Below are 15,808 nucleotides of genomic sequence, written 5' to 3' on the forward strand. Positions count from 1 at the left end.
CACTGAAATCACCTGAACTCATGCACAGTGTCATCTCCAGTCTCGTGTTCAGCACAGGGAGTGACAAAAGAAGACAATCTTCTGTCCTCAGCCAAGGAATAGCTACGATCTGAACCCTAGTGAAGGCTCCGGGATGAACATTAAGATGGAGGATCTGGCTGTGTGTTAGCACCAAGGAGATTTTAGGGCAATTTACCTGTCTGGGCAGACAATTTCTTCTTAGAAATGCCAAGGACTGCATCACTTCACTACTGCTAAAAATATCTGTTAAAGGAAAGGATGGAGACTGATGAAGAAATGAAAAATGGCTATAAGCCATGTTCTGGCCATATACTGGCCATTAACACCAGTCTAAAAGAAGTCATGCTGTATTTGGGTGATATTTACCCTCTTCAATGGTCAGAACCCAAATACATCACAGACTGACAAAGCTGAATCTACTTATGGGCAACAGTGACAGTCAGCCTGAACCAGCCATGGGCACTTGGGGTGCTGAACAGCCAAACAAAGCTTGCAGGAACAATACCCCACCCTACTGAGACCCAAACAGCTGCCTTAATGAAAGCAGGAGTGCTGTTTGAGAGCATCCTCAACAGGGCATACCTATCAGGATGGACGAACAACCAGAGTGATAACAGCCCTCGGTGGAGAGGGGGACCTTCACAGCCCAATTTAGATAACTGGGGTGGAAAGGAAAGATGTTAACCCCAAATTAATTTTTTGCAGTCACCACAAGGGCCAAACTTCCTTCCACTCTCTTTTAAAGTACAGGGTGGCTTGTGAGCACTGTGCTGTTTTCAGTGGGAAAATCAGTTTTCTGACTGCATGAGAGAAAAAAATACCTGAAACAAACCAACAGCAAAAAAAAACCCCAGGGAGGCAGAAGGGAAAGAAAAGGGTGAAGGGGTCCAACTGCAATGGTAAAATGTATGTCTGCCTCCCTAGACACAAAAACACCCTACCCTATCTTCTGAACAAAAATCCTGATGTGGGAAGGCTTGCAGGCTCAGAGGAAAATAACTGTAATTTGTGTGAAGAAGGCATTTGCAGCAATTCATTATAATTCCTTGCTTGCTGTCACCCGTCTCTAAAGTCACTGGCAGTGCAGTACTTGTGTGAAGTTATTAAGGCCAAACTCTCTTTAGATTCATGGCAAGTGCCGAATGACAAGGCGAGAGCCCAGGCAGTGATAAAGTGAAGTGACATGCCATAGCCCCTTCCTCTCCCCCACCCCATCACCACCATGCCAAGGATGAAAACACTGCAGATTTTGCAAATGAGAGCCACCTCTCCTCTCCCTGCCCTGGGCTGAGTTCTGCCTGACATGCACACATCTCCTTGAAGCATGCATCCAGAGGAGGGAGCAGGAGGGAGTGGAAAAAGGCAAAGGAAAATGTGCTTTTCCTCACTTTCCTTCCACAAAGATCACACAGGTTTCTCTCAGAGGTTCCCAGACAGATGGCATCTATGTGAGATACAGAGATAGGCAAGCTGTGCAGAGGAGAGATCCAGGTGGGAACTTTTCAGCTATATGAGATAAAGACACCTCTTAGGAAAAAAAAATATATATATACATCTATATATATAAATTGATTGGTAACTTATCTGTGTGTAGGTTTATCCCTCTATCTCTGTTTCACTGTCCATTTTAGTAACCCCTAGACTAGATAGGGAATGGATGAATTTCTTGCAGTCGTACAGACTTCCAGCAAATAGAATGGGTAAGTAAAAGGTGATCACTCTAGAGATCAGGGCTCCTTTCAAACTGCTTTTCTCTGTCCCCTCCTGTTTTTTCCTTGCATCCTTGGCCTCTATGTTTTTTCTTTCCTCTGTCTGTCCCTTTTTTTCCTAAGCTGGGCAGAAAAATCAGCTTAAAGGATAATACTGCTCAGCTTTCAGTAGGATAACACAGCCAGCCCATGGGGAAGAGAAAACCTCAAACCCAACCAGAACGATGAAAACAAGCAGGTTATTAAAGGTCCTCCTAAAGCAACAGCTAAACCCATGTTTGCAGATACTCACAGGCTGTTGCTCAGCAGTGAGGATCTCTGGTTCAAATCCAAGTGCTTGCCAACAGCAGAGTTGTAGTGGGAAAATATCCTCTCCTCTCTGCTAGCCCCTTACTCTGGAAAAGCCATATGCTAGTTTAGCAGTATTGGGAGGCTCTGAGCAGAATCTGTCAGAAGCCAAAGAGGAATCACCTTGCCCAAAAGATTTCTACAAGTTAAATTAACCTGCCTGTGTTAGGCTTTAAAACTGCAGCAAAACCTAAATTGCAAAACTTCAAGCAGATGAGCAAAGCCATTAAGAGGCATCTGATGGGACTAGGTGAATAACCACAGTTCACTCTATTATCATGTACTAGGTCGTGACCATCCCTAAAGATTTCCTTCACTCTGTGGTGCTGATGACCCATCTCACCTCCCCTGAGGCTGGGGACAACATGTAGACCTTTTGAAGTATGTCTGAAAATTCAATCATTCAAAATCTTGGGAAAGCAGGCTTACAAAAGTCTTCCATAATCAGCACCTGCAGCCAGGGAAAGGTCTATCAGTAGCTGCCCCTCACTGTTCTCCCAGGAGGAAACATCAATGCTCTCTTTTCTGATTTTAGCAGGGGAGAGAGGTTTTGCCCCTCAAACACCTGAGGTTTCAGATGAAGTCACCTGCTTAACTGGACCAGATAAGCATATGAGGCATGGATGGATGCTTCATGACAAGAAAGAAGTGAGGCCCTGACTCCCCAAGGGGTCAGGGAACACTTACTCCACTGAATTCAACAGGAGTTGGGTCTTGAAACGTACTGGGGAACCTGGGAGTGAGTTAACTCTGAGCCAAGATTTAAAGGGAGAACACAACATAAATGTGCCCACTTGTTTAAATTAAAATTGCCCATAACCCTTTTATTTCGTTGCATCTGATTCTTCCCTGGCAGATGACAAGAAATTGCTGGTCGTTTGTGGTTTTTCTTGCAGTGAAAAGCCACAATCAATCACACTTTCTTCTGACCCTGCAGTTATAGGGAAACAGAATGAATTTGAGCTATATTTTCAGACTCCACAGGTTGCTCTGACTCTGTATTTGGTGCTGCATCCTCCCTCCCTGCTTCCATGTTATAAAAGATCAGGACTCTCTTTTATAAAATAGTTCTGGCATTTCCATTATCACACATGCCTGAGAACAGGGATGCGATTGCACTGAATAGTGTGAAAAAAAGAAAGGAGAAGGGAAAAAAAGAAGAAAAATCAAAGCACAGCCGAGTTGATTATTTAAAGAGCTGGGTGAAATTTGCCATCCTTTTAAAGCATCCTGAGCTCTGGAATATCACTGTGTCACTTAATGTTTGCAGTTAAGTATTTACAGATCTGTTTCCATGGCAACCGATTCTTCAAAGTTACTTTTACAATTCTGTTTTCTAAAATGTGTTTCTTTGGTTGATTGCACAGGGATATTTGGAAAGCAGCCAGGTCTAAATCATGATTTTTTCCCATTAAGGAGAGGTCCTTTCTAATCATGTTTAGTTAGTTCTTTGATGGCTTTATCTTGATTCGAAAATGTATTTTGTTTTTTTGTTAGCAGGTGGGAGAGGGAAAGGGGAAAAACATGAACAAGCAATGTGGAATTTTAGCAAAAAAAAAAAAATAGTGTTGGAAATTAGGAATGTGAAATAACCTTGTCTGAGTTGATTTTATTTATCCTTTCCTTGTTTAGGAGAGTAGTCCTCTAACGACAACAAAATAAATAAATAAATGTCCCACTGACAGCTTGAATGCATTTTGAGGCCACAGGAGAAGATGACTCACTTATTAATTAGTCAGGGAGATGGTAGCATGGGGCAGGACGATGCACACTGGAAGCAGTGCAGAGACTGAGGCAGGTGGAGTCCGTACTCGTGAGGATTGGCTGCCCCCAGCTGTACCAAAATACCTGAAAGGAGCAGGTGAAGGTTGGCCCTCACCTCACCACCAGGAATGAGACACCTCAAGAAACAAAGTAGAGAGACAGTCAAACCCTGCCACAGCTCCCTTTGCAGCTGTGGGCAAGGGATTTTGAAATGTGTCTTTGTGGAGATGTGAAGAATGCTTTGAGCACATTGACCTGTGCTTTTCCCATCGAGGCAGCACCACATCCCCATCCCTCCATCTGGCCCCCTGCTCTTCCCAAGCAAGCAAAGGGGAGTGCAAGAGCTTAATCTAAAATGCAACATGTCAGGAGTGGCATAGATGGGAAAGGGATGTATATATTACCTGTCTTAAGGTATTGTCCCTACCTGAAGAGAAAGACAAATTTAAACTTGTCAGGATGAATGATAAAGGAGTGTGCTTAGCAGTGGTTAAGGAAAGGTGCAAACTTGGGCACGTGGTGAGGAAAAAACCAGCCCAGATGTGCTTGTAAACCTCACCACAAGCAAAAAGTCCTTCAATGTTCAGCAAGCTGCCTCCTGGGAAACATTCAAGGTCAGGTTGGAGTAGGTTCTGAACAACCAGATCTAGCTGAAGATATCCCTGGTCATTGTAGGGGTGTTGGACTAAAAGACTTTTAAAGGTCCTTTACCACCCAAACTATTCAGTGATTCCATGATTATGTGATTCTATGTTCCTGCTGATGGAGAAAGGAAAAGTATTTGGCTGGATTCTCTGGTTTAGGTGGCAGCAGGTGATCTTTTGATATAATTAATAGCCACTGTGGTACTAGAGCAGGTGAGGGGGGATATCTCAAGGGAAAGGTTATGACCACAAGACAGAGTATTATGGAGTAACCTAAGTATCACAGGGCATGACCCAGAGCAGATTGGTAAGGTATTTGGCATTGATAAAATAGATTAAATATGGATAGGTAATTAGAACAAGATGAAGAGGGATGGGGAGAGAGATAGTCTGATCCATATTTTCCTATGTTTTATGTGAGACAACATCAGATGGTCAAATCAAGGAACGAGGAGTCAGGACTCCTGGGCTCCGTTCCTTACTCTGCCACTAATTAAGGACCTGAAGACTCAGGCACTCAGTGCCTCCAATCACCTAAACTTTCAGAATTGTTATCAGATTCAGTTAATTACTGTCTGCAAAGAGCTTAGAAACATACAGGAAAGATGTTAGACAGATATCCTGATTTTAATGTTAAAGTTCAAAATATTATAATTGGAGAACTGAATAGGGGTGTGCATCTGAAACTGAAGCAAGAATTAAAGGAAAGCTTAAGTGAAAAAGCAAAGGAAGAAAAAACTGGAAGAATAAAGAAAAGAAAATGAAGACTTCTAGGCAGGTGACAGGCCAGGTGAATTTTGGCTGACTGAGATAATAAGCCACTCTTTTTAAACTTTTTCACTTTTTCCTCTTGCTGCAGAAATGCTCCATTAACTCTCAGAAAGATGATTGACCATTTGCCCTTTCTAGACAGAGCTGAAATAGTGGAAACATCACAGCAAAACATATGACCCAGCTTTTGGCACACCCCGTGGCTCCAGACCTTTAACGCAAAACAGTCTTGGAGTCTGAAGGGAGATGACAAAGAGACACTGGCTTGCTACGATGTTTATTAAGTGGGAAACAGCAGCGAACAGGACCAGAAGAAGTTGCAGGGGGCAAATTCCTTCCTTGAGGAGGATGGAGGGACTTGATTTCCCCTGATTTTTTTACCCTTCAGTAAAAAAATACGAAATCTTCATAGTGCATGACCTTGAGGAAAAGTAATAAACAAGAAGTGGGTACAGTCACCTCAGTGAAAACACAGAAAGGAGGAGAAGAGGAAAAGAATGTCAAAATTAAATGTAATGATAATAATGGAGTTTGGTAGCTACCTGCTATATTTTAAATTTTATCTGACAGGTAGGTGTTCATATCCTCATAAAATGGGATCCAAATAAAGAAAATAAGAGGTGATAATAACAGGTCTTACACCTCCTCTTTCTTTCTCTGTTAATTTTTTGGCTTGTCCAGCTGAGTGGACTGCGAATAAATGCTGGTGTATGAAAAGGGAAAAGGGAAAGACCTCACCAGATCACAGTAACCGGCTCTTGAGCCTCCAAGCTCAAGATCACAGTTGGAGAAGGGACAGAAAAGCTCATCAGTGCTCAAAGATATGGAGTTCTGCTGCTGGAAACTGTCCCTTCCCTCCCAAAAGCAGCAGAGGAATGTCTTTATGTCTAAATAAAAGTGGTCTAAGGACCCTTCTCTAGCCCCATGGCCAGCTGATGTATGCTGACGGCACTCACAGTAAATAGATCTGTTAATTTGTGTGTGTTCTGCTCAGAGATGCAGGAAATAGACCCCACATAACAAAGCAGTTTGCAAAGCCTGGAAATGAGGGCATGTGCTAGTGCCCTGAGGTGTGGCATGAGGATCTATCAGCACTGTGGAAACACTGTGGAGGACAGAGCAGGGTGAAAAGAGACAAACCTGACAGAAATTTATTCACATGGCTTTTAGGAATGGTCTTTGAAATGATGTGTGCCTTCATGTAGGGACCCGTGGTCAGCTTGGATGGGCCAAAGCTGTCAAGGGATGTGCTAAACATTCAGGAGTGTGGGAAACTGTGGGGCAGGGCACAAACCAACATCCTGTTTTATTCACAGGTACAGATGTAGGCACTGCTGACCATGAAGACAGCAACCTGTCTGCCTTCAGCTGGTCTTTGCTTTAACACTGTGGAGAAACTCAAAGACAAAAGGTACCAGCGTGTGGGTTTTCTGGGGCTCTCTTTAACAGTATGCTATTATTTCATTAGGATACAAGCACATTTTTTTTTCTCCTTGTTTATATGGGAAATATGTCAGAGAGGAGTCAAGACAAACTAGGCTTTCTCTCACAAGCTATGCTCTATAACACATTCATTATTTTTATGAAGACATCTTGGAAAGAAACTTTTCTAAGCCAGCAACTCTTTAAGACTTTCATATACAGTGTAATAAGTCTTTGTCCAGTCCTTCTGGAATGAAACAAGTTGACTTCACTAATAGTCTAGTGAGTTCTCACATCTCTATTATAAATAATTTTAGTTGCAGACATTTAATTAATGTTGTAAATATACTATTTACGATGTGCTTTGGGAAATGAGTAGTTCTCTCATTATACATCACGTCCTGGTTTATTGTTTTACTTTGCTTTGCTGCAGTGGCCAGGTGCCTCACAGTTTCCACAGCAATCACAGCCCTTGCTGTGGGGGCTCTGCCTTCATATTCACTCTGTCACTGGAGAGATGGGAGCTTACCATCTTCCTGGGGTCTTTAGGCACCTAATTTAAATGCAAATGGAGTGAATAGCATGCAATTGAGGTTCATCTAAGGATTAAGTGCCTAAGTGTTAGATGCCTACCCTGAGCTTGTCACTTATCCTCCCTTATGCACTGAGAGGAGAGCAGCAAAAACCTGGATACCCACCTAGAGCTGGTTGGGTACACTTTCACTGCCTGCCAATTTTTCCTTACTGATTCTAAAAGAAAACCAGCTCAGACCTCATCCCCTGACTTGTAAATGCTAAAAAGGAAAGAAATAGGAGTCCTACTCCTCTATAATGAATAGGTGCACAGGGGCCTCAAAATTTCTCAGGATTTTCTTCACATAGCGACAGCTAGAGGGTATGAACACTCCCTTCTGTGCTCAGGCTTTGATCCACCCCTGTGGCTCATCTTAAAAGTGTGCTGTCAGGCTCAGATTTCCAAAAAGAAGTTTTTCAGAGGACTGAAAAACTCTGTTGGGATGAAAGTGCCCATCCATACCAGTGAAAAGCCAGGACTGAGTTTTCAGGACAATGCCATTCCTGGGGCAGTAGGATTGCATCAAGCAGAGAAGGGTTTGTAACAAATAAGTTTGTTGGCTACATTGACTAAATCCTCACCATGTTTTATGCAGTGGTTTATATCAGAAGGTCTGAAACTTCTCACACAACTCACTCTAGCAGAGCTGAAGGCTCATGTGATGTTTGGCATTGTCATGACTCAGAGGTTTCTTTTTCTGATCTAGTACACTAAGGCACATTAGGTTATGAGACAGCAAGGAGCACACAATGAGACAGTGGAGTACCTGACAAAATATAAATCTACATAGATAATCATGTAGTTAAAGCACCCACCTGAGATTTACATACATGCACACTGTACACCACAATGTTTCATTTTAGCTAATTAAATCACGAATTCCGCCCTGTACAAAGTGTGGTGGTGTCTCGTGTGCTTGGGAGAGCTGCTCTGGTGTCTTGGTGGAGCCTGCAAGCTTCGGCACGTGCGACATGCACACACGTACTCACACACTCACAAGATAGAGCCTTCTGCCACTTTTTATCCAGCAACATATTAATCTTGCGTTTCGCATTCTCTAAAAGCTTCACCATTATAACATAATTACTGCTGAAATTGACCTTTAAAATATATTCCAAATTTCAAATGTCTTTAAACCCCTCAGTGAGCACCATTTTTCAATTTCACATATTGTTTTCTTTTTTAGGAGAAGTGGGACAAAAGATGGGAAAGAGCATTAGAAAATGAATGTCAGCATGTGACATATGCACGCAGTGATAAAGCAAAATCTTGCAAAAATTTACCTGGGCATTCTAATATCCAATCTTCAAGCAGTTACAATTTCCCTTAAGCTAAATGAAAATGTAATAAGACTAACTAAAATGTTGCATTTGTGTCTCACCCTTCCCTAAAGTAATTCAATCAATCAGTTTAGCTTCACTAATATTCAAATGTTATCTGAAACTGGCAATATTAAAGTTCAAGTACTCCTCAGCCTCTAAATACATTTAAACTACCTTTATTAGAACATGCACTTTCCTAAATTAGTATTAGTACCTAAAATTGGTTGTGTTTCTAACTACCCTTAAAGGAAAACATAACCTTGCCTGCAAATGAGATACTGAACTGTGTGTGGAGGCAGCTTTCTGTAACACAGCATCTAAGACTGAAAATGTGCATATTATAATGCACTGATGAACTTGTGTGCTCACATTACTGTGCAAATAAGAAAATATAAAAGCTCATGGTGCAACTTCCACCGAGCAGCATTTGCATCCAGCTTTGTTCCTTCCATCTCCTTGTCCCAGGAAAGGGAGCTCAGAGGACCTGGAGGAGAGGGGAGAAAACTCCCACCACCCATGGAGTATCCAGGGGAAGGACTGCTGAGGAAAGGCATTGTCCCTTTGGCAAGAGAAATCTGACATGGGTTTATTAACATGGTTTTCATGTGTGGGGAAACCTGGGAAAAACTTGTCTGGAAAAGGGGGCTCATGGACCTCTCATGCAGTCTTCTCTCATGCAGTCAAGTGTATGGTCTTCACACAGGACCACTTATGCAGATATGCCTCTGCTCACCCTTGGAAATGTACACTCAAAGGGGGCTTTGCAACCTCGAGCTAACCAAGCCCACTTAGACTGGGGAGGGAGGGATGGAAGGCAAGAGGCATCTGTACCCACAGAAGGCCCCGGTCCGTGAAGAGCTTGCTGCTCTTCAGAGGTGGTTTCGAGCACACAGTGGGGCCAAATGAAGACAAGCTTGTCTGAAGACAAGCACAGCTCTGGCTTTACACTCGGCTCTCAGGCCCCTTGCGTGGTCTCTGCTCTGCCCTATTGACAACACTTCAATAGGACCCACACTTCACCTGCAACCCCGAGCAAATCCTGGGCCTGAACCACACCTGGCAGAGGGGGCAAGCCTGGATGCTCTGCAAACCTTTGCAGAAACAGAGAAAGTTTTGGGTCAGAACGATCTTAAAAAGCATCTAGCTTCAACAGCCCTGCTGTAGTCAGGGACACTTTCCACTATCCCAGGTTGCTTCAAGCCCCATCCAGCCCTTCCTTGAACATTTCCAGGGATAGGGCAGCCACATCTTTCTCTGGAAAATTGGTTCCAATGCCTCAGCACTGTCAAGTTTTGTGCAGACCTTATCCTACCTGGCCAGGAAGCTGCTGACAATGCCAAAGGGATGCACCTTCAGGGGACCAGCTCCAACCTTGGGAGCCATGCCGGCAATGACAGGCAGAGTCACACATGAGTTGTGCAGCTCTGTGACAGACATAACAGAGGAGAGCCTCACTGAGGAGCACTGGGTTTGTGTCTTTTACCCCAGCTGAGGATCCAGTCCATTATTCCCAATTAGGTTTGATGGAGGATTAGTCCAATCTGGAGTGTCAGTGTTCTGCCCCCTGACAGCTGCTTACGGAGTGATGCGTGTGCTGTAACCTGCTGGCCCACCTTACCCCTCACTTTGTGAAAAATGCCATGCAGAGCCAACCTTGGTAGAAATGAAGACAAATGAAAATCATTGGAAATCTCATTAGTGACCATCCAACAGCTTTGGTGAAAGGTAGAAGGTTTTTGCTTTCCCTTGCACACACCTGGTTAGGTTTTGTGGTTTTGTTTGCATATCTCACACTCACACACCACTCTTCTCCTTCATCCCTTCTACAGGGTGGTGAGATAATGCAAATAAATTGCTCTGCCTACTTTGCACAAAGGTTTACATATTGTTCTGTTGATAACGTTTTTGGTATGCCTAATAGATGTAAGGGGGGAATATCTGTCTGTAGCACTTCTAAAGTTTGTGTATTATCTAACTAGCTCATACTGCTTTAGAGGCTTTAAGCCCTCCATAAGAAGTCCTTTTGCCTGTGAATCTTTTATGTTACACCTAGGTGTCCTCATTATAAGGGCTCTACTATTTGACAAGCAACGCTTGTCTCTACAGTCGGTGATGAACACAGCATGACAGGCAATGTGTGCCTCTGTCCAAAGCACTGAATCACAATAAAATGGTAAATTACTGTCTGTCATAGCTAGAAACTTCAGTGAGTAATATTCAATTCCCTATTCTACATAAGATGCGGTGGTGGCGGGGGAAGGGTGCACTCATTTGGTGGTGGTGGGAAAAGCTTTTTTTTTTTTTATCTTTGCAGTTGAAAATGTACCTGGGCACTGAGAAAGAAAGCAAACGGGAGGTTGTAGCGGAGGAAAAGGATGAATTACTGGCAAATGGAGTTATCACTAGGATAGTTTTGGACAGCTTAGAATTTGGTATTGTTTGGGGATCGTCAGGATGGAGATATTTGCAAATGGGATTCACTCTTCTCACTCTCTGGCAGAAATACGGAATTCGGTTTCGATTAAAATACAGTAATAATTGTGAATTGGACTGTGTGTCACTGATTCTCTGAAAGGCCCCCATTAGAGAAGTCTCTATTTTAAAACAAGCCATTCATCATTGGAGTATAATTTCCAGTAAATATATTGTTTGTTCAACTGTATTGCTAGAGATAATGTTTAAAATTCTCTCCTCATATCTCATTATGAAATAATTGATAGCAACATGGCCATTTCTTTTCATTCGTAAGGGGTTTTTTTTGCTGTTGTTTTTCTCCCCCTCTTCCTTTAAGGCAAACTCTTGAAACAATCAATATCAGCAGTTTCAAAAGTGTGATACAATAAATAAATCTCTCAGACAATGACAGAGAACATCCTTATAATAAATTTACCATAAATAAAACTGTGTGTGAAATTCCTAAGAGCCATTTTACTTGAATGCCTTCAAATTTTGTGCAAGGAGAGAGAGAAAAAGGAGGGGGAGAGACGAGGACAAAGATGTGTATTCAACAAATTGCTTCATTCTCAAAATATCTTACATTTGGCTGGCTGTGTGGTGCATGAAAAGAAAACTCTTTCCCCCCTGCAGAAACACACTGCAGTGTTTGGACTTGTTTAATTAATATTGGCCTTGGTTCCCATATATGAATCCTTTTTTCTTAATAAGACACGTTGCTACAGCAGAGTTTGTAACTTAACTGCTGTCTCACAAAACACTTTTGGAGTCTTTATCTTGAAATATTATAATAGACCAAAATCAATAATGGCTTTTGCCACCAAGGTCCAGTTTTCAAGTGACCTAGCAAGAACACACCTAACACTTTTAAATACCAACACAAATCTGAAATGTAGTTTATACCCTTTGTGGTAGAGTACAAAATTTCCTATTTTGCAGTCTCTTTTTTTTCTCATTTCATATGCCACAATCTGCAGTTTCATGTAAGGGTGAATTTTCAGAGGAGAGTTCTCCCTTCCGTCTCCTTCCCATTCTCTCTGCCTTTCAGTAAAACTGGGGCTCCACCAAGAATCTGGCACCCAGCTTTCTCAAACCTAAACCTGTGCTTTAGTTGAAGTAAGTATTTAAGAAATTTGCTGAGGAGGAATCAAGCATATTGTTTACCTGCAGAGATGTGTTCCTAGAATTTGAACAAAGTGCTTTTTTGAGCAAACCACAGTGCAGAGGTGCCTACACAAAACACCAGAATGAGGACAGGCAGGTTTTTGTGCAAGGCTTGTGATCTGTTAGGATGCCATACTGGCACTGGGACACCATGGTACAGAGGTGGTAATACAGGCAGAGCCAAAGAAAATGGGCTCCTCTGAATTCTGGATTCCTTAGATTGAAATGCTTTGCTGAAAATCTTATGCTTTCCTTCTGACTTGTGCTGGTGTAATCTGAACTTCAGAACTATATTTTTTAGTGGGAAAAGAAGAAATAATACCTGGTAGGTGGTATATGTTTTGTTATTAATAGTAATACTTGGCACTCAGATGTCACTTTTCATCTCCAAAGCACTTTACATAATTAACTAATTCATCTTCACCATCCCTGCATGAGATGGAGCTTTTCAACTGAGGCAGCACAGCAGCTCGTGTGTTCAGGACTGACTCTGCTCACAGGGACCAATTTTGGGTGAAAATCACCTGATTTGTCCTAAGGACAGGGGTGTCTTGTGCAAGGATAGTGCAGGTTTGAGACCAGCTAAGGAACCTGATGGTGCACAAGGCCATGGAACCTGATGAAGTGCACCTGTGGGTCCTGAGAGAACTGGTAGGTAAAGTAGCTAAGGCATGGTGCATTGTTTTTGAAAAGCTGTGGCAGCCTGGTGAAATTCCCAGAGACTAGAAAAAGGTAAATATATCCTCCATTTAAAAAGGGAAAAAAAGGAAGGCTCATCTCTGTGTCCAGAAAGATTATGGAGCAGATACTCCTGGAAACTACGCTAGGGCACGTGGAAAATAACGAGGTGATAGATGACAGCCACCATGGCTTCACTAAGGTTAAATTGTGCCTGACTTATTTAATGGCCTTCTACAGCTGGGTGAGAGCCCTGGTGGATAAGGGAAGAGTGACTGACATCATCTACCTGGACTTGCACAAAGCATTGGACAGTGACCCACAGAACCTCTTTGTCTAGACTGCAGAGCCATGGGTTTGACAGATGGGCCACTCACTCAGTGGACTAAGATTGGGCTGAATGGTTGCACTGAAGGACCTGAGTCCTTTCAGTGTCCAGCTGAAGAGCAGTCATGGGTGGCATTCCTCCAGATGAATATTGGGACCACCACTGGTTGACTAAAGGAGGATTTTACATGAAAATATTGGTGTGTGGTGTCCCAGGACACACCCCAAAGCTCTGCCTGCCCATGTGGAGAGGGGTATTGTGCAGAGTTTGTTCTAGTGACTCCCCTTCCCAGGACTCTCCCTGTGTCCTGATGACTCCCTGGCCCTCTGGGTTGGGATGGCTTCCAGTCTGATCAGTTCATCCACGCCTACAGGACCTACATGCCCAGTCAGAGCCATCCTTTGTTGTCAGTGGGAGCTGCTGGACAGAGGGTGCTGCTTGATTCAGGTCAGCTTTCAGAACCTCCACATGAGGAAGACTCCTGTGAAATCTGCCTTTCCTTGTGTTTGGGTTGATACCAGCCTTTTTGAGAAAATCACAGTGACAAAGGGCAACCTGTGGAATCTGGAGGCTCCATGTATTTGCTGACATGATTATATTACCTTCTTCTATATTTTTCTTTTTCTTATATGATGAAAGAGCTTTTACATTAGGACTTAATCTAACCCTAACCCTAACCCTAACCTAACCTTGAAGTCTTCCTTTCATCTCTTTTTGCAGTGGGCATACCTATAGGCCAAATACCTCCATCCTCTCTGCAAAGAGTTTGGGAGAATTGGTTTAATCCTGCCAAGAGCTCAGACATGCAATAATGTCTTCTTTGGTGCTGGCCCTGCATTAAGGTTCATAACAGGCATCTCCTTGTGCTAAACTCTGGGGAACAAACAGGCCAAAGCAGTAGAAACTAGTTTTCTACAACAGTAGAGGGCAGAAATTCCATGCAGGTACCCTTCTGGATTCTCCTTCATCCCCATTGACAAAGAAGACTCACAGACAAATGACTTTTGCCATAGGCTCCATGGAGTGGCACCAAAAATTAGGCTGCACAATGTCCCCATGAGTTTAGTGCTCTGCTGACTGTGAGAAGTGATGAGTTTTTTCCTGATGTGTGGCCATCCCCACGTGCGTGGGAGGACGTCTCTGCCAGAAGGCGATTTTACAGAACTTGCATTGAAAGTCAAAGCCTGCAATTATAAGGAGTGGCTGTACTTAAAAGAGAGATGTAGAACACCCAAGCACGCGCTCGGATTTATCATATTGAAGGAACATAGTCCTTTTTCTATGCAGTTGCACTTTTTGATAAACGGCCTACATTAGGGTACCTCAAAGGTGCTCTGCATCATTAATTACTAGGGTATATGCTGAAGAGGAAGTTAATGAAACTTATCTCTTGCATGGAAGTGAGAAATCTTACTACCTGATGATTCCTGATGGAAGAAGATGTTTCTGAAACCACAGGTGCAACCTTGTACAGGTAATAATAACACAACACTCAGGGGAGTCTTTTATATCTGAGGATGTCATTTTTCTTTTTGATTTATAGGATACTAATGGCTTTTCTCCTTTTCTTCCTTTTTTTTTTTTTTGAGCCAAGAGCTATGGTAAAAATCAACTGATGACGCTCAGATTCAGAGAGTAAAAAAGAAAAGAAAACAAAACAGAACAAAATGGGACAAATAAGAGTCCCTCTGGGAGGAATGCCAGCCGCTAGTTTTGCTATTATTATACTGGAGAATCTTATAAAACTCTAGCCATTAATAACAGGCTCTGCCAGATATTGATAATTTATTCAAATTGTAGGTCTGGATTTGAGGGAGCAGATGTTCTTCATGCAGACACTTTCAGAAAACGAATTCCAAAGAAACAAAATAGCATTCCGTGCTATCAGTAGAGAAGAAAGGCAGTATTTTAGTGTGCAGTAAACATCTGGACTGCCTTCTATTTTTATTGCCTCTCTCGCCCCTGTTCTCTCCTACCCGTATACCCTTACCGCTGGATGATTCTGTTGCTCTCCTTCTTAGATGTCAAATAAATAAATAAATGCTCTGCTTAACCTCCTGCCTGTGTCAGAATAGATAATGACAGATTTCACTAGGAGTAATGGGACCTTACCAACCTCAAATCACTTTGAGCAGGAGCAAAGCCTCCAAGCAAGCCACCTATTAGGAAAAGTAAAAATTAATTTTGATTGAGAACAATTTTTTTTTCCTGGTCATTTCAGTGTTTTGATGATGCTTTACCCAATATGGAGCTTGGTTCTACCCTCCAGCAAATTCACAGCTGTTCCCACTTTCTTTCTCTCTCTCTCTGCCTTGCTAGGTTGGAGGAAGGCTGAGTATTCATAACCCCAAAATCTCACTGTCACAGATGGTCCAAATTGAAGCAAGCTGTTCTATCACCTTCTCCAGTTGTTGGCTGCTCCATTTGAAACCACCCTCGACATGGTGCAACAGAATGTGCTGTGTGTCCAAAAACTGTTAAACATATTTCCTTGGGCACAGTGACAACAGTTGATGAACACTAAACTGCAATGCTTGCTAGCAGTGGTCCTGTTCTCTCCAAAAAAGAAGCTAATCTCTAGGACCAAATCCAGAGGTTGTAGTGAGATC

General features: G+C 42.7%; 1 protein-coding gene across 16 annotated transcripts in view; it reads right to left on the reverse strand.

Moving 5' to 3' along the window:
* CELF4 (CUGBP Elav-like family member 4) overlaps positions 1 to 15,808 on the reverse strand; it is a 712,244-nt gene that overhangs the window by 256,939 nt on the left and 439,497 nt on the right. The window lies entirely within an intron of this gene.

This window comes from Agelaius tricolor, unplaced genomic scaffold (genome assembly GCF_023055355.1).
Source record: "Agelaius tricolor isolate 1412-34295 unplaced genomic scaffold, bAgeTri1.0.p SCAF_4, whole genome shotgun sequence".
Classification (NCBI taxonomy): Eukaryota; Metazoa; Chordata; class Aves; order Passeriformes; family Icteridae; genus Agelaius; species Agelaius tricolor.